The following is a 23,664-nucleotide window of genomic DNA, read 5'->3' as shown; positions in this document are numbered from 1 at the left end:
CAACGACCGCGCTTCCCTATGCAAGCTCCATGAGCACCTAACGACCTGCAAGGCATGTAACAGAGAGTCAACAACAAAGTTGAGCGAGTTCACAGTTGGTTGTTTAGTTATGGTATTTGTTTCGTAAATCATATGTTCGTTTTGTAAACCATGTATCGTATTAATTCGTATCGCGGTCTCCCAGACATGTTTGCGAAGATTAGTGGGGGCTTCCCATGTGTTACCAGACCGAGTGTATCGACTGCTACGAAAATGTAAGAGGTGCCCTAAGTCAATGTCTATCAGCATTGACCCTTTGCCCATAGTCCATTAGTACACGCCCATTCGAACGACATGGTGTGAGGTTTGTTAAACCTAATAGCGCTATTAACTAATGACCCGCTCGCCATAGGCCTCGGCGATTAAGTCGATATAATGAGGGACTTCAATGATAGAGGTTTGGTCCAGTGTGTATTCTTGGTATCCTACCCACGGAGGATGGTCGTAATTACTGTTTAGTTCATTTACCCATTCCCAACCCTTGGGAATCCCATGCCTTGGAAGGAGTGTGAACTCACCTTGGTTTGCTCGGTATGCTAAAGTATGTGCTCACAAATAATCCGTCAAGTCCTAAAGTACGCACGTGTACATAATCAGTTTATATTCACGAAGTTCACGTATAAGTAAAATCATAGTGGATATTGAACCAATGATCACCGAATAGCACAAAGCACGTACTCAAACTCATACAAGTCATTCTCATCATTAAACGGCAGTTAATTAATCCAGTTAACACTTAACAGAAATGACCAAGTTTACTGTGCAGTTTAAACCTTCGACGAAACATACTCGTTTCGTCATGCAACCCTTCGACGAAACACCCCCCGTTTCGTCATGTCTACTCTCGGCGAAACATCCCTTGTTTCGCCGTGATATGCGTTTCGTCAGAAGCATCAGTTTCGTCGTAACGCAGTTGATTACCCAGAAACCCTAACTATCATTCTCAGCCGTTACATGCTATCATCAACCATCATTATACAGCAATTATCATACAGCAATCATATGGTATTCATTCAATCACAACAGAACCACACATGTTAATCTTAAACAGTCTATTCATGTGATGATCAAGTTCACAGATTTACAATATTAATCAACCTATATCATTGAACAACACTCCATTCAAATTAACAACAAGAACCCTATGTGCTAACACATTTAGTCTTTTTGGCATTACCATCCGAACCCTGTTTACCAGTTTCATTATCGTTCATAATGATCATCATCAACAACCAACAGGGAATTCAAACATAAGATCAAGCATTACATAACATCAATGAATCATGTTTCCGGTTAACAGTTAGTAATGATAACAATCTAATGATCATGCAAGGGTTAAACGCTAACCGTAATAGATGGAGCAATAACTCGATTGATCTAGAGGGCTTCAAGGATTCAAGGTTGCCGTCGCACAGAGAGTTCTAGTGTAAGACCGTAATACGTATTTGACAAAAAGTCGCAGCAGAAATTCGTGCCATAAAATTTCTTTCATTACAAACATCTTGACCTACTTGAAAGTTCATTTTAATATGTATCTTTTACAAAAACAAAGTGTAAGTCCTGCTTACTAAAGTACATACTCAATTATTCCCGTACAATCTATCTTGTGACTCGGTCTTCGATCTCTACTCCTCATGATAACCGCCCGTGATTCGTACAACCTGCACTCACCACATACATTCATCACATTAGTACACAATACATAAACAAGATTCAATCTCGTACACTTCCCAATGCGTTATCTTTCTAACTTTAAGCATTTCATCCGCGTATCCATGTTCTGGTGAGGCTTCAATAATGTACCTGCATTACTTTTCATTCTCAAGGCACACTATTAATAACGTATTACTCGACGTATCTAAATCATGCATACATACATTCTTACATGCATACATACAAATCTACATACGTACATTCCTTCCTATGTATCTACATACATGCATACACTCATACGTACCCTCATATATACCATATACACATCTACATACGCACATACATCACTACGTCTCTACATACGTTCATATACACATACGTATCTTCACATATACATAAATACACGTCTACATACTTACATACATTACTACGTCATACACGTCTACATACTTACATACATTACTACGTCTCTACTTACTTGCATACACTTATACGTGCCTTCATATATACTTAAATACACGTCTACATATGTACATATACTCTTACGTATACGTTCAAGATCTTATATACCTTTTATATATCCATACATTTAATTATATGGTACTTAGACTTAGATTTATAGCCCATAAACGTCAAAGAACGATCAAAATCATGTTTTGGAGGCGCATAAGTTAAAAGGTGTTCTGTTGAACTCCTCTTATGTTAAGATGTGTTTCTTTTGCACTCCTCTTAAGTTAAGACGTGTTTCTTTTGCACTCCTCTTAAGCTAAGATGTGTTTCTTTTGCACTCCTCTTAAGTTAAGAGGTGTTTCTTGCTGCAGCTACGTTTCGTCGTCCGTATGCACTAAAACGCGCATAACTTTTGAACCGTTTACCCGTTTAACCTCCCGTTTCTTCCTACCTGCTTGTAAATTCACATTCTATCATATGAACTTGAAATCCAACATCCGGTTTAAGAAAAATATTCACTTAAGCTCTCGGCTTTATATATCCACTTTCACTTATTCGACCCGTTCATGTTTTCGTCAAACTACTCATTTGTCTTAACCCAAAACTTACATAAACGTTATAACTATAATACTTTTACATTATCCGGGGTTCGTACTTGGGATTCATGCACCCAATACCCGGTATGCGTTAAACCTACTCATGTCATTGATTTATACGAAAGCAAACTTTGTTAATGCAATTTCAAATGCGAAATTGTTTGTCTATTAACCATGACTCACAACCGAGTCTTTAGACTATCAATCCGTATCTCTGATTCTTGGTTATATGTACAATTCTACCCATACCCGGTTATAGTACCGTGTAACACCCTTATTATTATTTAACAATTTTCGTATAATTTACGAAAATAAACGGGTAATTAGAATTTCAATACATTGAAAATACGGGTTTCATTAAACTTTATTTACAGAATTAAAACTATACAAGATAACATGTTTGAGTTCGTCATTTAACATGTCACACCCCCAAATTACCACATAGGGAGTGTCCCTGTTAGGCGTGTGACATACCAATAACGAGCCACCAATTACGTTGAACCCATACAAGTTATAAATAAAATCTCCATTATTAATAAAAACATCTTCATCAAGTTTAAACGAAAATCAATAAGTCCAGCGGAAGCAAATAGTAAACGAAGTTAAACTGTTTCAAAACCAAAGTATAGTATCAAGAAATCAGTCACATAAATCCTTCCTGTCGACCCATGACTACTCCAGCTACTTCAGACAGCAAGTTCTCCAAATCCAAGATACCTAACGACCTGCGAGCATGCAACAAGTGTAGCAGACAACGCTGGTGAGTTCATAGTTTTACAAAAACGTTGGTTACCAAGTGTTTAGTTAATCCATTGAAGTTAATTCCGAAAGTAATATTGAAAACAATGTTGATAATACCCCAATACAAGACGGCTTCTGATTATTTTGCCCTTTCTCCAATGCTCCTATCAAAGCATTGGTCATGACTAGGTCATTAGTTCAACACCCGTTCTCCCAGATACGGGGTGAGGTTGCCAAACCTAAGTAGCGCTACTAACTAATACCATGTTACCACCTAGGTAACCAAACAACACGGAGGGACTTTAAAGGTGATAGGAAGAGTATATTATCCAACATTCCCGTTTTTACCCAAAAGACTTGTCCCTCCCAGGAATACCCACTGACTGTCCCAACCACCGGGACGCATGCTCAAGAAAGATGAACTCACCTTTGGTTTGCTCGGTAGAATTAATTACCCGTTTTCACACAAGTGGTCAACCAACCCTATGATATTTGCACGTAATAGTCAGTTTGCATACAAGCCAGCACGTATCATTCCACAAGAAATCATCAGATAGTGCACAAAATACAAATAGCGGCATTCATTATCCGAACACTAGCCTAATCAGTCAATCATGTCGTATGGCACTTCACTACCATGCACGGTCCCAAACATGAAACCCAATGAGTTAAACAACCTATTTACGAGTGTATGGTCCAACGACCCAAAACGACTTAGCGGCCCACAAGAACTAAGATAAAATAAAACACATTGTTTACAAAAGTTATCGGCCCAAAATAGTTAATATGCAACTCGAACACTACCCAAATTATGCTACACGGCCCATTAAATCTCGATGGGCCCAAACAATGTGAGTGAATTCTTGTTTTTGCGGTTTTGGGCCTGATGAAGCCCTGTTCGGTTGTTGGCCCAAGTCCATAGCAAACTAGAATAAAGGTCGAGTTCACACATTAAATTTAATGTAAATTCAATCAACAAAAGAGTGTGCGTGGCCATGTATATATTTTTTTTTCCTTATAACCCTTACCCTTTTCCTCGAATTGCATTAGGCAACAATCAACAACCATATTTGGCTCAGACTAATTAACATGAATGTTTTCAATAATATATGTATATACATTCAACAATTGAGTTTGTGGGTTCAATGACAATTCCATCACATCACTGACAATTCTCCCCCTATTTAATTAAATTAATGCTCAACACACATGACCTCACATGGCTGCCCTTTTTTTTCCCAAGTTCTATCCACTTATACATCAAATCATAATATGAGAGCTTTAATTGTTTTGATAAGGCTGCCAATACTGTTTTGTCATCAAAAGTGATTTGGGGATGTCCACTTTTACCTTAAAATAAATTAAAAATCACATGCACACACACATCAGATTCTTGCATATCAACATAATAAACCATCTAATTAATATGTGACCATCATGCATACGAAATTTTCTAAGTTACTGACAACATGCCAATATAATGAACTCATATTATTGATTTGTTGCTTGGTGAATATTCATTGGACCATCCAAGGGTCCAATTAAAACCCATCATGTTCCACCGCCCATTATTTTCTCATGGATAATGTGCAACGCTCTTATGTTTGTGATTTATAATATACTAGCACCGCCCCATTATTTTTAAAACAATATTCAAAAGATCCAATTTATACCAGTACATATCATCATATATACTCCACCACATATTATCATAATACACATAATACTAATAGAGATCTCATGCATGAACCTAACCTCTTGCAAAACTTCAAGAATCAAGAAACAGTTAGACAAGTATATTACCTAGTGGTTGATAAGGAATTTTGTTTAATCTTGAATCCTGTTTGCGTGCACAGAAGAGAGGCAGGAGGGGTCTTGTACGCAGGTTAGGGTTTACCCCAAAAAGAATTATGGGACTAATTAATGATGTGCAAATAATATGGAAGATTGGGGCGGTTTCTATCTACGACCGAGATGGGCTCAAGCCCATCTACTTTGGGATGTCGCACAATAGGAAAGGAAGAAAGGATTTTGCATAGTTGATTAAATTTCTAACTTTCATTAGCACCCCTCGACTAATCAGAATTATCAATTGCCCTAAAATTATCCCAAACGTTGTTATTTTCATTATAATTGTTATTTTTATTAATATATGTATATATATATATATATAAAACAAACATGATCGCCAATCACGAAACAGAGCAAGGAAATGATGTTTACTTGAAAGTGCGGGTTGTCACATCATCCCCAACTTGAAAGAAATTTCGTCCCGAAATTTAACAAGTAAGCATAAAGGAGTGAAGTGAGAAATCAGGATTGTTGCGGATTATTCTCAGGTGCTACATCATCCCCAACTTGAAAGAAATTTTCGTCCCGAAAATTGATCTAAAACAATGGCTTGAAGTGAGTTCCGACGAACTCGATCTATAGATACTTTACAACGCCTGGGGGGCTAATCTTGTGATCGGTGGAAATCATGGTATGGTTGTTAGCGTTTTGTTATATCAATTGTCAATCAAAGAAACAGGGAATTAATGAGGTTCGTACAAAGAATCGAGCGAAACAGGGGTCCATTAAACATCCGAAGGATTTGGCCAGCAAATTTGTTGTCTAGAAGTAATTTCCAGTAGTGGTGCATGGCGGCATGGCACAACAGGGAGGTTCGTTATGTTGCGGTCGCGCGAGTGTATCATTTGTCCAATACAGAGTTTGGTGGGTAAAGATTAGTGTTGCAAAACGACAAACGCGTGTAACTGTGACTGCTTCACTTCTAGCGGCGATGACAAGTGAAAGTGGTAAGGTTCGTCTACCGGGATGCGTGGGTATAGTTCTCCTAATCCCGTGTTCGTTCGGAAGTTCCATCTAGCGATGCCATCACATGGTTAGCTCTATTGAAACAAGGGTGCACTGGAGGCCCTTGTGATCGGTCTAATTGGTGCATTCGGTACCGTCCAAGTAAAGCCTCCCCATAAATCCAATGACCACGGTTTCCACCGGAGATTGTAGGTCGTGCAGTTCCTCTCCGTAACACCATCATGGTATATCGCTGGATCATCGGTACCCTCGGATAGAAGCGATGCTCCGCGTGTTGTAGGGTTGGGTTTCAAAAGCTGAAAAGACGTTCCCCGATTTTATTTCTCAGGAATTCACAGCTCCCCGCTATGCTAAGGAGGTTGAAGTTGCGAGACCTTCGAAAATCCTATGATGAAGCTGTGATAGTATCCAGCGAACCTAAGGGATTTCTGTTTCCCATAAGGAATCTGAAATTGCATAAGGTCAATCTGAAATTCCACCTAACGATGTGGAAGTAAACCAGCTCACTCTTCAGAAGGCATGTCAGAAAATTCATAGATAAGTGGAAGACACTCGATCTTCCTTTCTTAAAGTGGCGAATCGGTGATAAGAGCTAGTATAGCAGAGTAGCCCTTCCGTAGACACTTCTGGGCTTTCACGACTGTGACAATGCCAACAACGGCACCACTACGATGATCTTAAACGGATAAGGATTCCCCACTGGGGAGAGGGAACGCACGATTTTCTTTTTGCAGGGGATTTCTGCTTGATACATAGATAACCAAGTCCATGTCAACGACCGTGTCAAAACTTATAAGAGTATTGGGAAGTAGGTCAATATCGAACACTTGACCCACGAGGTCAAGTTTACAACCAAAAAGAACATGAGAAGCTTCTATCGATTTACTATCAGTTAATTCTACTACATGCTTATTTACAACAAAGGTGGGAGTCAGTCCTAGCTAACGATTTAACCCCAGAGGCGCATAACTCAAATCGGCACCAACGTCGAATAAAATAGAAACAAAAAGATCATTCAAGGGAGACGTACCACTCATGGTTCTATATAAGAGAAGGGAACAATCTTAAGGGTCGAAATGAGGTAAAAGTCGAGTATCACATTGAAATCTACAAACTACCTAGTTTACACACAATTGGGCAGAACCCTTCTCACGCTCGTTAAGCCTCACTGGGACTTGCATGCACCTCGTGTTATTATTATGTGTGCACCCATAATAACAAGGCGATTTGCATGCTTATCTCAGTGCCTCTTAACTTGCGCTAAAAGGTTCCCCCGCATTCATATAGCATGCGAAAGGTTTTATATGATCAAGAATCACAATAGTCGAAGGGTAGTGTCACACTAACAGTTCACATAACGGGGTTGGTAATATAAGGGCTCATGCTGTTGTGCCAAGTGTGCATTCACGTGCAATGTCATACATAAGTGTACACTAGATATACTATGCAATCGTAAATGAGAAACGAACTTTGCAGTCTGGAGCTGAGTGTCATGGTCGATTTCGGTACTGTTCGGTTATAGTCTGGTTTTATGAAAACGTTTTAAAACCAAGTTCACTATAACCAATGGCTCTGATACCAAACTGTCACACCCCCAAATTACCACATAGGGAGTGTCCCTGTTAGGCGTGTGACATACCAATAACGAGCCACCAATTACGTTGAACCCATACAAGTTATAAATAAAATCTCCATTATTAATAAAAACATCTTCATCAAGTTTAAACGAAAATCAATAAGTCCAGCGGAAGCAAATAGTAAACGAAGTTAAACTGTTTCAAAACCAAAGTATAGTATCAAGAAATCAGTCACATAAATCCTTCCTGTCGACCCATGACTACTCCAGCTACTTCAGACAGCAAGTTCTCCAAATCCAAGATACCTAACGACCTGCGAGCATGCAACAAGTGTATCAGACAACGCTGGTGAGTTCATAGTTTTACAAAAACGTTGGTTACCAAGTGTTTAGTTAATCCATTGAAGTTAATTCCGAAAGTAATATTGAAAACAATGTTGATAATACCCCAATACAAGACGGCTTCTGATTATTTTGCCCTTTCTCCAATGCTCCTATCAAAGCATTGGTCATGACTAGGTCATTAGTTCAACACCCGTTCTCCCAGATACGGGGTGAGGTTGCCAAACCTAAGTAGCGCTACTAACTAATACCATGTTACCACCTAGGTAACCAAACAACACGGAGGGACTTTAAAGGTGATAGGAAGAGTATATTATCCAACATTCCCGTTTTTACCCAAAAGACTTGTCCCTCCCAGGAATACCCACTGACTGTCCCAACCACCGGGACGCATGCTCAAGAAAGATGAACTCACCTTTGGTTTGCTCGGTAGAATTAATTACCCGTTTTCACACAAGTGGTCAACCAACCCTATGATATTTGCACGTAATAGTCAGTTTGCATACAAGCCAGCACGTATCATTCCACAAGAAATCATCAGATAGTGCACAAAATACAAATAGCGGCATTCATTATCCGAACACTAGCCTAATCAGTCAATCATGTCGTATGGCACTTCACTACCATGCACGGTCCCAAACATGAAACCCAATGAGTTAAACAACCTATTTACGAGTGTATGGTCCAACGACCCAAAACGACTTAGCGGCCCACAAGAACTAAGATAAAATAAAACACATTGTTTACAAAAGTTATCGGCCCAAAATAGTTAATATGCAACTCGAACACTACCCAAATTATGCTACACGGCCCATTAAATCTCGATGGGCCCAAACAATGTGAGTGAATTCTTGTTTTTGCGGTTTTGGGCCTGATGAAGCCCTGTTCGGTTGTTGGCCCAAGTCCATAGCAAACTAGAATAAAGGTCGAGTTCACACATTAAATTTAATGTAAATTCAATCAACAAAAGAGTGTGCGTGGCCATGTATATATATTTTTTTCCTTATAACCCTTACCCTTTTCCTCGAATTGCATTAGGCAACAATCAACAACCATATTTGGCTCAGACTAATTAACATGAATGTTTTCAATAATATATGTATATACATTCAACAATTGAGTTTGTGGGTTCAATGACAATTCCATCACATCACTGACAATTCTCCCCCTATTTAATTAAATTAATGCTCAACACACATGACCTCACATGGCTGCCCTTTTTTTCCCAAGTTCTATCCACTTATACATCAAATCATAATATGAGAGCTTTAATTGTTTTGATAAGGCTGCCAATACTGTTTTGTCATCAAAAGTGATTTGGGGATGTCCACTTTTACCTTAAAATAAATTAAAAATCACATGCACACACACATCAGATTCTTGCATATCAACATAATAAACCATCTAATTAATATGTGACCATCATGCATACGAAATTTTCTAAGTTACTGACAACATGCCAATATAATGAACTCATATTATTGATTTGTTGCTTGGTGAATATTCATTGGACCATCCAAGGGTCCAATTAAAACCCATCATGTTCCACCGCCCATTATTTTCTCATGGATAATGTGCAACGCTCTTATGTTTGTGATTTATAATATACTAGCACCGCCCCATTATTTTTAAAACAATATTCAAAAGATCCAATTTATACCAGTACATATCATCATATATACTCCACCACATATTATCATAATACACATAATACTAATAGAGATCTCATGCATGAACCTAACCTCTTGCAAAACTTCAAGAATCAAGAAACAGTTAGACAAGTATATTACCTAGTGGTTGATAAGGAATTTTGTTTAATCTTGAATCCTGTTTGCGTGCACAGAAGAGAGGCAGGAGGGGTCTTGTACGCAGGTTAGGGTTTACCCCAAAAAGAATTATGGGACTAATTAATGATGTGCAAATAATATGGAAGATTGGGGCGGTTTCTATCTACGACCGAGATGGGCTCAAGCCCATCTACTTTGGGATGTCGCACAATAGGAAAGGAAGAAAGGATTTTGCATAGTTGATTAAATTTCTAACTTTCATTAGCACCCCTCGACTAATCAGAATTATCAATTGCCCTAAAATTATCCCAAATGTTGTTATTTTCATTATAATTGTTATTTTTATTAATATATGTATATAAATATATATAAAACAAACATGTCACACCCCCAAATTACCACCTAGGGTATGTCCCTATTGGAGGTGCAACGATCCAACAAAGAGCCACCAATCATATTAAACACAAGTTATAATGTACTAAAATACCCAATTGAAAGAAAATATATCGTTTGAAAAGTTAAACCAAAACCAAAGTAATGAGCGGAAGCATAAACGTAATAGTGAGTAAATGTATCAAAACCAAATCAAATAACTGTTTATTATGACCATAACCACTCCAGCAGCATCAGACAGCAAGCTCCCAAGTTCCTTCAATAATCACCTACAAGCATGTAAACAAGTGTGTCAGACTACGCTGGTGAGTTCAAGGTTTGTGTTTGTTTACCAAGTAGTGTTACCAATCAGTTGAGCAAAACAGTTTACGAGACGATAGGTTGTTTGTTGTTAAGATGTTTAATGTTTCGATGTTTTGATGTTGTTCATGTTAGATACCCTAGGGAGTGTGCCCATGTGTATCCGGGGAGTGGGTACCCCTTAACGACCGATTGCTATGTTGCCTTCGTTAGATACCCTAGGGAGAGTGCCCATATGTATCCGAGGAGTGTGCCTCTAACAACCATAGCCATACCCAGATAATTAGTTCACGCCCGTCCTTACGGCCCGGTGTGAGGTTTCCCACCTAATAGCGCTATCAACTAATTACCCCATTGCCCTCCAGGCAATAACCAAAACCGATTAAGTTGTTTACCCAATGTTTCCCTTTCCAAATGTTTACCAGTTGTCCCAAACCACCGGGACGCATGCTTGAGAAAAGTGCAGTGAACTCACCTTCGGTTGCTCGGTAAGGCTTAGTTACTTGTTTTCAGTTGTTCAATCAAATCCTATCGTGGATTACCAGAGACAGTCAGTTACACGAATTCACAACCCACATGCCTAGTTACATGTACTACTCAAGCAACAAATAAATAAACATATAATACATCTTGCACATCCTACTAAGCATCCAGATTACATTTTTCGTTACTCAACCCAATCTATTAAGTGCAGCCCATAACTGCCGTGTATTTGGCCCAACTCAAACGTGTGTGTGTGACCCAATCTTGGGGGGGGGGGTGTGTATGTGCGGCCCATGTGTGGTTTGTATTCAGTCGAAGAAAATAAAAATAAAAACAAATAAATCCTCATTTAATTCCCTTGGTCTACTTCTGACACACACACATGGCCATCACATTCACTGCCAACCTTATTCACCCAATTAGGCTAGCATATATAACTTTGGTCCAATGGTAAACCATTGTTATTTATAATCACATGTTATATAATAATCAACTAGCCACTCTTGTTTATGCAATCAGTCATACCCCACTATCGATACCCCACAATCAATATATAACCACCACCGAAAAGGGCTTCGGTCCAATCCATAACACCCACAATAATTTTTCACCTCTCAATCCCATTGGACCAAAATTGTTGGTGGGTTTGACTAACCATAATATATCACCTGTTTTACACGTAAAGTCTTTCACCCCCACATGGCCGCCCTTTATTTACTACCCCTTTTGACTTAATTCAACCACAACAAACCCTATTATTGGACCGAACATGCCCCCCTGTCGTTTACTTTAATTATGAATTTCATACAATACCCACTCATATGCACATTAAACCTTTATCAAAATATCAAAATCATACAATGCACAGAATGTTTCACAACCCTTTTTATTATTTATACACACAAAGAACCTCATGCATATTATAAGTAATCACACACATACCATCCAATAGGACTCGAATATTTACAAAGTACACACTAACCTGATTGGAAGTGAAAGAATGACGTGATAGACAAGAAGGAGAAGACTTCATTCTCTAAGGCTGCCGTCGCGATATCAAGGGATGGAGGTGGGGGTGTTTTCTGTTGCTGGTCACCGCAAAAGCAAGAGGGGTGCAGCTAGGGTTTGCTTATCCGTTAATATGGAAGATGCATGATAATATACGTATAATTAGAACAAGTGGGTCGAACCCAGTTGAGTGATATTCCTGTTTGGGCTTCAGACCCACGTGAGGCAGCAACAAAACAAGGGTACAGGGCTTAGTGATTCGGGTTTGGTTATAACAGTGGCCCAAAACAAATTCGGCCCAATGATACTAGTACATTTGCATCTTATACGCTTAAGAGAACTATAAAAGCACGGAACATGTGACGCATAAAAGAGAAATGACAAAGAGTTAAGATATCAAGATGGCACGCTACCAACCTTAGAAGTTCGGGTTGTCACATCATCCCCAACTTGAAAGAAATTTCGTCCCGAAATTTGACAAGTACGCATATAGAAGCGGAGTGATAAATGAAGATTGCTGCGGATTTTTCCTCAGGTGCCACATCATCCCCAACTTGAAAGGGAATTTCGTCCCGAAATTCGCCAATGATAACAGATGTTGACACAATCATTTAGATAACTTCGGATCCTAGAGTTTACTTCGACCATTGCGTTCCTACGTGAACTTCCGGTCTACATCTTGTGTTCTAACGAACTCTCAAAATCGCGACACGACTATGTTAATCGAACCTTGACTTCCAGGTCCACGTGTTCGATAAATTTCTCCAGTAAAGGTGTCGCACGTGCTTCATCAAACATCGGTTAAGCTCGCCACGCTTTCCAAGCATCCCACACCCTCTCAAGGGGAGACTTTCAACACGATACGATTGCCTACAACGATCTTACAGCGTTTCCCAAGTTTATCAGCTTCCCTGACGGTCATGCGTTGCCGCCAAACGATTTCCGATCCAAGGAATCTCCCCAAGAGTTTCGTGTACAGGTTCCGGACCTGTGACTTGGGTGTCACCCGCTTCAATTCAACAAGGAGATTAACGTTACTGTCCATGCAACGCCTCAAACAGAGCTGTCTGAATACTAGAATGGTAACCTTGACGGTAGAGCTCAGCCAAAGATATGTGTCCTTCATAATTCCACTAAGTCAATCACACACATGCTCGCAGCATGTCTTCGAGTGTCAGGATGGTTCATGTACTCTGACCGTTTGTCCTAAGTAATGCTCATGTCTAGACGTGAGCCGAGGGTGTTGCGTATTGCCTGACCTAAATCATGCATATATCAAATTCAGAGGTAACAGGAGTTGGCACCTCGTGCCTAGAAGCCGCCTCTCTCAGAGGAACATTCACAGCTGTGAAGACTCGTCAGTGTCCTTGATTGCAATAAAGTGCGCGGGTTGCGTAAGATAATCAACGATCATCTAGGTGTTATTACCTCCGTTTCGATGCTTCTGGTTGCTGATTATAGATCCAAATACCTCTCATCAAAATCCAGGCGACTAGAATATCGTAGCCGGTGTGCTTTGCTCAACACAAGCTCCCTAAAGTTTCCGTATACTGAGATCCATACTCGTTCCTTGCGGTAACGAATATCGTCCGGCCTGCCCGTAGTCGCTTCTCCATGCCCAGCAGGGGCTCAACTTGAAAATCTTCTTCCCTCAGCTCTCCAGTTGAATAGGGTGAGTCTGATCAGGTAGGTTAGAGTCGATAGTGAGTTGTTGAGCTCGTATGCGTTCAAGTTTCGCAGTCGTAATCACTCAAAAGTTCCATCCAGCAATACCATTAACCGATTTAGCTCTTTCGAAACTAGGGAGGCCCTTGTGATCGGCCTAAGTAGTGCATTTGGTACCGTCCAAGTAATGCCTCCAACTTACATCCAAAGAACGCGGTTTCCATCACAGGTTGTGTGTCGTGCAGTTCCTCTTTGTAACTCCATCACGTACGTCATCACTCTCTCGTGTTGCATTGGTGCGTAAGCATTGCAGAGTCGGGATTCAAACGCTGACAAGACGTCCTCCTGTTTTGTCTTCCACGATCACAGCACCCTGCCGTGCTAAAGCGATTTAAGCTACGCGATCTTCGAAAATCCTTCAACGAGACTTCGCGCGGAGTGGCTCCTCCCTCAGGAGCTCTAGAATAGAATACATATGTCGCCCATGTTGTTCCTTTCTTCTGGTAATGATTCAAAACGTCGTTAACAACACGGTCGATTCTTGTGGTCCATAAAGCTACTGGTGTGTTGATTAACTTTAAACAACGAGAACAGAAAATCGTAGTGGCCGTACTGTACTTGTAATGCCGTGTTAGAAGTCATCCTCCCTTGGGCCTTCCATCAAGTGACAGTCTGATCTTAAGTCGATTTCTGAATAGAAGCTTGATCATTGCAGCGGGTCAAGCAGGTTGTCGATTCGAGGTAGAGGGTGACGGTCTATGATTGCCACCCTGGGGTAGTCTATATGCGTACGAAAGGACTTGTCCTTCATTCCTACCATAGAGCTCGGGCTCCCCAGAACAAGGAGCTAGATCGCTAAAACTTCCACCCGGTAGTTCCTGAAGTTGACTAGACAGTTCTTGCAACCCTCCTGGTGCAAGACGGTATGAAGTACGAGTGATCAAGGCTGCTTCTGGCATGAGATTAAACTGAGATTCTGTCTAACAATAGGAAAGGAAGAAAGGATTTTGCATAGTTGATTAAATTTCTAACTTTCATTAGCACCCCTCGACTAATCAGAATTATCAATTGCCCTAAAATTATCCCAAATGTTGTTATTTTCATTATAATTGTTATTTTTATTAATATATGTATATATATATATATAAAACAAACATGATCGCCAATCACGAAACAGAGCAAGGAAATGATGTTTACTTGAAAGTGCGGGTTGTCACAAATAGTGCGGAAGCTTATTTCTTGATCGTGTTCGGTTCTTCGTTGTGCTTGATCATCCTCCGGTGCTAAAATCATGCCTGAAACTCATAAAACATGAGTTGGATTAGTCATATGTAACTCAAATAGTGCCGTTTGACTAAAAATAATACCTCTTTCAGCTTCTATACTTATTCTAAGTATTTACCCGATCATAAAACTCGTTTCCAAACAACTTTTAAAGGTTGTTTGTTCCAATTAGCCAACGAGGGCATTTTGGTCGATTTTATTCTCTTTACTACTAAGTACTCTCTTTCCCATTTATTCGAACAAAATAGCATTTTTAACTACAACATGAATATGCGTACCTGTCCCGGATCAACAAGTAGACCCGATTCATACCTTGTTTTCGTTATCACACAATCAATAGTGACGAAATCATCCGATTTTGCTAATCGGTCCTGTTAGCATAAGACTTGACAACCATATTAGTCGATATTGTCAAATGGTGTTATCAACACCATTCGACCCGTTTGGACTACACACCCAACGTTATCTATTTAATCAAAACATCGTTTTTGATTTCCAATTTATACGTCCATTCATCCCGGATTTTATTAACATACCCTTTTTCTTTAAACTCTTTTCTTACAAAATTCAACCCATTTCGGCTTACGCTATGAGTATCCTTTTAACCTTTATTTACACTAGTCGACATTTGACCAATTTCCGTTTTTGTCCTTTTTCCCCCATTATTAGATTACACTACAAGGTAATCTTAACAAAAATCCATATTTTCAAAACAATCGTTATCCGTTTACAATGTATTGAATAAACGAGTATTCTACATAAGTGTGTAAATTACACTTACCTTGCATCCGAATTACGCTTTTTCTTTTCTCACTTGCTTCGATCAACCCGCTTTCTCCCCAAGCTTCACCTAGCTTGTTAAGCGCCTACTATCATCCATCATTCACAAGGTTGTTAGATTAGTCATTCTAAATCATGACTTTCACACCTTATGAATCTTTGACTACTTTCTTATTGAACTAAATCATAAATCATGAGTTTAATTCTCATGTCAAGACCCACTTCAAATCAAGTATGAATTCTTAACAATTTCCCTTTTTTGTTCAAGTAGTTCTTTCATACAAGTTAGTATGGTGTTTATAAACACCAATACAACATAAATTTCATTAAATCATCCTAAACCCCTTTTTCATAAGCTTTAACGCATAATTCTTTATAATAATCAAATCTGCGTTTTTACCCAACTTTTAGCATTTTAATCCTCACTTAGGCGTTTCATCAAACACCTAGCGGGTCAGATTTTTATATCATCAAAACCAAGTTTATGACTTGTAATTATCATCTAAATTAACTTCAATTAAACAATTTTACACAAGTCTTAACATCCATATTTCTGAATTTTACTCTTAAATTCAGATTATGCTAGAACAAGATCATCAATTCTAGGGTTTATCAAGTTTTCTCCAAGTTCATTAATTACCTACCATGGTGGTTATAAATTCTATAAATATTCATGAAATCTTTTAACATGATTTCACCTAGGGTTCATCCCTAGATACCATATCTCTTCTAATTACATTCATGCATGACACAACCAAGCCAAATTTCGATTTTTCATAATTAACTTAGAACTTGAGATGAATCAAAACACTAGAATTTGACATACCTTGTGATCCCTTCAGTTAGGTGATCACTAATTCGTGCTTGAAACTTGATTTAGGACTGATTAGGAGCTTCAATTTGATGGAAATCGATTGAATTAGGGTTGTGGGAAAACCCCTATGTCGCCCCTGTGCAGAGAACGACCAGACACACACTTCTTGTGTGTGTTTGGTGTAATATCTTTTGTTTTAATATCCCAAGTTTCAAGTTTAATCATTCTAGTCCCTCAACTTGTGTTTTCTTTATGATTGAGGAGTTTTAACCCTATTTAAGTTATTTTTAGACTTGTAGTTAACTAGGTTATAATTTTCCTAGTTATTCATCTTGTTCAAAAACCCGTTTTAGTTTAAGTCCCGTTAAATCTCGGGCCTTTTTATATATTTTGCTTTCTCAAGGTATTTCCCATCCTTTTAATAAATATTAGACTTATTTCTTTAAATCTTAATATTCACCGGGTTAATTTTACCACTAACGGTATTTTACCCGTTTTTACTATTAACGAGATTTGATTACCAAACCCGTTTTTCGGGGTGTTACAAGTCTACCCCCCTTAAAGAGGTTTCGTCCTCGAAACCTTTTCTTTCGTAATTTATCGAGTTTAACTCTATGCATATGCTCTCGATAATCAATTGAGCTTTGCTCATATTTTAATCGATTATTAATATTACCAGAAAAATTATGGTAATACCTTTTTGGTTACAAAACATCTACGTGCCTCATTCGACATAAAGCAACTTGAAATAACGTAATTTCGTTATTTCTACTAGTTTAATTAACTTAGCGATATCCATATTATTGAACCCTTTGTGAGTCCGTTACCTTGACCCGTTTAAAGGTCTTTGGTGAAATCTTTCACTTTTAGCAACAAATTCTTTTATTTTCAAATTTATTTATTCGGTTCAGTTATACCGAATCCACCGCTTACAAGCAAACCAAATTTATTTAAATGACCTTAACCGGTCTCACTAACTAGACTTATTGGTCCAGTTACTTTCTACCCTTATTATTTGCTATGGTTTACCTTATAAGGTAACCATTTTAAAAAAACTCGTTATCTTTTAGTTAAAAGTTTTCATGTATACTGACGCGTACGTCTTTCATGTGTAAGGCCTCGCGGGCCGTTACTTACTGCTTATAACCCTTAATCTTTATTGACTGAGTTGTAACTTGACCACTCAGTCTCGTTAGTCTTTTAACAGGTTTATCACGCGCTTGTCTTATATTAACAAGCGTTTTGTATTCGTCATGACATTTTCTTAACTTTGAATAGTTTTGCCGGCTAGCCTAATTTGACACCGTCACTTCATACCCCGTCACACGGGTATACTAATTTGCCATCTCCGGCCTTATGTGTGTCTAAGATTCTCTAAACCATCTCATACTACTTATGTTTGTTAAAACATTGCTTTTGACTAAAAACTAAATTTTTAGTTTACATTTTCTCCTTATCTTATATCTTTTTCTCATGTCTAGGAATTTCCGTTTTAAGTTTTATTCCTGACCGTTATTAATTTACACGGAGAATTGTAACCAGTTTCCCTTGCTTTACAATATTGGCCCGTAGGTTTCTTCACTTAGCTTCATGGGCTATTTCTTTATATGTTTCACCTTTTAAGGTGAGACCCAACAGTTCGTCTCTTCCTATTTATGACCCAACGGTCTCCTTGGTCTCGTAGACCTTATCACTACATTTTATCCTGTAGGTTATGATGATCCCATAGATCGTCTTTTATTCATGTCTACATTCATATGTCTATTTATACTTATATATCTTTAAAGCATCCTTTGTTATGTTTGGAATCATTTAATTTTGTTTTTGAACTTTGGTTGACTTTGACCGTAGTCTAAGGTTTCTTTTGTTTACTTTCGGGCTTTACTTTCGGGCTATCTTTCCGACTTTACGACTTCTAACGTCATTTACACGTCAGTTTGTCTTACGTTTACCGTTACCCGGTTTATACTTATACTCCTTTACAACCCATTACCCGGGTCCTTCTATCTTATTGTTTTCAGCCTTCCGATTTCACCGGTTTGCGTTTTCCTATTATATTAAGCGTTATTCCTCAATTGACTCGTTTGACTCATTTTGGGTGAATTTTCATCACTTATGAATGTCAAACTTCATTTTCTATTTGACCCGTCCAACTTTGAAATGGTTGAACGTAATTACCAAAATTTATGTTTGCGAAAATTCTTGTCATCCTTTAGTCATGACTCGTATTCCGAGTCTTTTGACTTTCTATTTCGCGCTCCCGTCTCTCGGTTTGCGCATTCACCCACAATCCTACCCGTTCATCGGGTATTTTTACCGTAATCATTATCAAGTAACCATTCTTATATGGTTTTAGACATCATTTCAATTTATTTGGTCGTCTTAGCGAAATCCATCGCTTTTATTTAATTAAGTCCTTTATTCATTATTCAATTCGTTTGACTTGTCCAAGTGAATTTCATCACTTATGTCGATAAAAATTTTATCCCCATGCCTTAGCATTCTCATTAGTTAGTTTGTATTTTCATTTTCTCCGATCTTTGTCCCTTCTCTCGGGCTCGTCATTTTAACGTAATACGCTCCCGTCGTCCGACTTGCGTTTACGTTTACTATCAAACATCTTATTTATTTGATTCATTTGGGTACTATTTAAGTTAGTCCTATTCACCCCGCCCTTACTACGTCAGACGTAAATGTGTCCGCTACAAGAAGTTCATGGTACCATATGCCACTACTTACTTGGCCAGAGTAAGCGATTAACACATGACACGCATAACCTTTTTATAGTTTTCACATCACGCCCTATGTAAGTAACGCCTCTATTTAGTTTTCTTGGAAGTAATATCCTGGATAGGTATTCTATTCAGGTTTTCCAAGTTTCTAGCTTACATATGCAACAATCAGTTTCTACATGTTTGTTGCATATTGTCGTTTGTGCGATTATATTTAAAAGCACGCACCTGGTAATGCTTGCCCCGACGGGCGTTTCTTGCCTTTAAATTTGTTCGCGGTCGTTACGCGATTTAGTCCTTGGTGAGCATGCTCCTCTTGTCATACTTCGGACCGTTCTTCTATCATATCATTAATTTGTTAAGCTCTCGCTATCCTCATATGCGTGTGTCCTTCAACTAAAACATATACAACAGTTAATAATTTCAACATTAAAGGATGCCCGTATAATAATACAAGGCTTTTCTACTATACACATCAACGCATGTAATTTCGTTGACTATATCTACTCTATATCGATTTTATTGGTGTAACGTGTATTACACGATAACCATATGTGTTGTTCTCAACACTTTAATCATATTAAACCATTGATATACATGTACTTACCGGATTTGCGATCAAGCCTCGAACCGAACACTAATCTTTATCAAGAGCGTGAGGTTTAAGTCCAAGCATAGCTTTCCCGCCATACTTGAATCTCTTAAACCAAGGCTCTGATACCAACTTGTAACACCCTTATTATTATTTAACAATTTTCGTATAATTTATGAAAATAAACGGGTAATTAGAATTTCAATACATTGAAAATACGGGTTTCATTAAACTTTATTTACAGAATTAAAACTATACAAGATAACATGTTTGAGTTCGTCATTTAACAAAACAACGATACATAGTGCGGAAGCTTATTTCTTGATCATGTTCGGTTCTTCGTTGTGCTTGATCATCCTCCGGTGCTAAAATCATACCGGAAACTCATAAAACATGAGTTGGATTAGTCATATGTAACTTAGAACGTATTTAAACGAGTCCGGGAAGCGAAACTGATTAAAATAAAATTTTTTCGCTAAATCAGGGTTCTGTCGCGTGTCGCGGAGGAACCAGGTTGTTCCTTCGCGTGTCGCCTGGGAAACCAGTTTCCAGCAGGTTGCAGTTCAGATCAGCTATGCCAGTTTTTACGGAAACGGCCATAACTTCTTTGTTATTGATCCGTTTTACCCGATTCTTTTTCCTACGCGTCCGTAATTTAATCCTCCATCTTATGGAGTTAAAATCTTACATCCAACATAAGAAATTTTGAGACTTCTAAGCCTTTGACTCGTTACCTTTTTACCGAATTTTAACCCGTTTATGCATTTTATCAAACAAACGTATTTGTTTGATTCCTATGTTACATACACTTCTATAAATTAATGTTACCTACCATATTAGGTTCTAATCATAGGTTTATTACACAATTTAAACCCGTTTTCGCTTGTATGCTTATTTTGACCCGTTAAGGGTATTTAAGCACTTTCGAGCCTAAAATCGCTTTCAATTGCTTCTAGCATTCCATCACCACATTTCTTACCCTATAATACCCCACCTCGACTGTATTTAAGGTGAGTCTATTGTGGTGATCTTATATAACCCAAATTTTACCTCTAGAATCAATATTTTACGGCAAAACTCAAATAGTGCCGTTTGACTAAAAATAATACCTCTTTCAGCTTCTATACTTATTCTAAGTATTTACCCTATCATAAAACTCGTTTCCAAACAACTTTTAAAGGTTGTTTGTTCCAATTAGCCAACGAGGGCATTTCGGTCGATTTTATTCTCTTTACTACTAAGTATTCTCTTTCCCATTTATTCGAACAAAATAGCATTTTTAACTACAACATGAATATGCGTACCTGTCCCGGATCAACAAGTAGACCCGATTCATACCTTGTTTTCGTTATCACACAATCAATAGTGACGAAATCATCCGATTTTGCTAATCGGTCCTGTTAGCATAAGACTTGACAACCATATTAGTCGATATTGTCAAATGGTGTTATCAACACCATTCGACCCGTTTGGACTACACACCCAACGTCATCTATTTAATCAAAACATCGTTTTTGATTTCCAATTTATACGTCCATTCATCCCGGATTTTATTAACATACCCTTTTTCTTTAAACTCTTTTCTTACAAAATTCAACCCATTTCGGCTTACGCTATGAGTATCCTTTAACCTTTATTTACACTAGTCGACATTTGACCAATTTCCGTTTTTGTCCTTTTTCCCCCATTATTAGATTACACTACAAGGTAATCTTAACAAAAATCCATATTTTCAAAACAATCGTTATCCGTTTACAATGTATTGAATAAACGAGTATTCTACATAAGTGTGTAAATTACACTTACCTTGCATCCGAATTACGCTTTTTCTTTTCTCACTTGCTTCGATCAACCCGCTTTCTCCCCAAGCTTCACCTAGCTTGTTAAGCGCCTACTATCATCCATCATTCACCCGTTTTTCGGGGTGTTACATACCGTAATCAATTACTTATACAACCCTTCCAGTATAGTAATAAAATCACAATTTTGACCCATTCGGCCTACTTAACGTAAATCATCAATTTCATACAACCCTTCTTATTTGACTTCAATTATCATGCCTAGTTAACTAGAACATAACCTTACTTAACAAACTAAGAAGTGATTCGGAAATCACTTACCTCATGCATCCGTGTTCATATCCGTTTCCTCGCTACTTCTTGACCCGTTAGCCTTCCGTGCTTGATTCCGTCTCGACATGATTCCTATACTTCCATGTCATCGAAATCACATTCTTATTAGCATACATAATTGTACATGTTAACGATCATATCGATTGTATATTTCACATTTTTTACTTTCATTAGTGACGACTAACAAGCATATGACATATAATCCAATTCATATCCTTTCAACCTCATGAAATTCATCATGTAATCACAAATAACGCATATTAACATAACATGTACCATACAACCTCCTATAATCCTACCTTTACGACAACAAACCAAATCATGCTTCTTATGCGTAGTTGACCTTCAAAAGTCAACAGTTCATCATACAAACTTTCGGCTTATCCTCATGTATCCATATCATCATTTGTGCTATATCAATGACACTATATACATTTCTTACCTACAATGCAAATAAGCTTACAACCACATGATCACCTAGTGATATTAAACACAACGTACAAGTCCTTAATGCATAGTCTTGACCAAGACATACATTCAACCCGAGTTCTTGAATAAGTTCCATCTAAAGCACCTTCTTCACGTTAGTATACTACTAATTACATCATTACCTAATCTCAATCATATATCAATCTATTTCATACGATCTCACATATTAACTTTACTTAGACATTTCATCATACACTTGGTGTGCGTACACCATTTAGTGCATATTGTACAACTAATTAAAGCACATTCTTCCTAGTTCATCCATGCATTAACATAATCTTTCACAAATCATTATCATAACCAAGCATCATATGTTTTATATCAAATTATCCATCTAACTACTTTCTATAACACTATTCTAACATCAACATTACATAGTTTATCATAAATCTTCACTAAACTTCATCTTCTTACAATTTCTAAGTGGGTTTTATCCCAACTCATCGATACAATCAAAATTGCACATAACACAACTTCTATATGATGATTCTAATACATGCCTAAACTCAATTTCATACAAATTCGCGATTTACATCAAAACCCACTTCGTGAAAGATCACCAATCTAATTTTTAAGGCATACCTTATGATTCCCTTGTGATGGTGATCATTAATCCATGTTCCTTCACGAATTTAAGCCATGAATCATCCTTCAATTTGGTGATTTAGTTGAGTTTAGGGTTAGAGCTCTTTGGAGCTCCTGAACATTCGTGAACACACACGAAGTGTGTGTTTGTGTGTGTTGAACTTTCATTTTAACTAGGGAGAAAGCCCGTGCGATGCACGACATGCATAATAGCTATTGTTTGTTCGTGATAAGACGTTTGACAGTGCTCGACAAACTAACCTGCGAGATGACTACTAACCCGAGCAGCGCGTTATTTAATTATATTAGTAAACAGAGTATTCCATGCGTAAGTATAACGATCCGACTTGAAACATCTATCGCCAGCTTGTCCTAAAAGTTTCTGTACAGGGGAAGAATATAATTT

Source organism: Helianthus annuus, chromosome 11 (genome assembly GCF_002127325.2).
Source record: "Helianthus annuus cultivar XRQ/B chromosome 11, HanXRQr2.0-SUNRISE, whole genome shotgun sequence".
Lineage (NCBI taxonomy): Eukaryota > Viridiplantae > Streptophyta > Magnoliopsida > Asterales > Asteraceae > Helianthus > Helianthus annuus.
The sequence above is the reverse complement of the archived record's forward strand: the minus strand, read 5'-3'. Positions refer to the sequence as shown.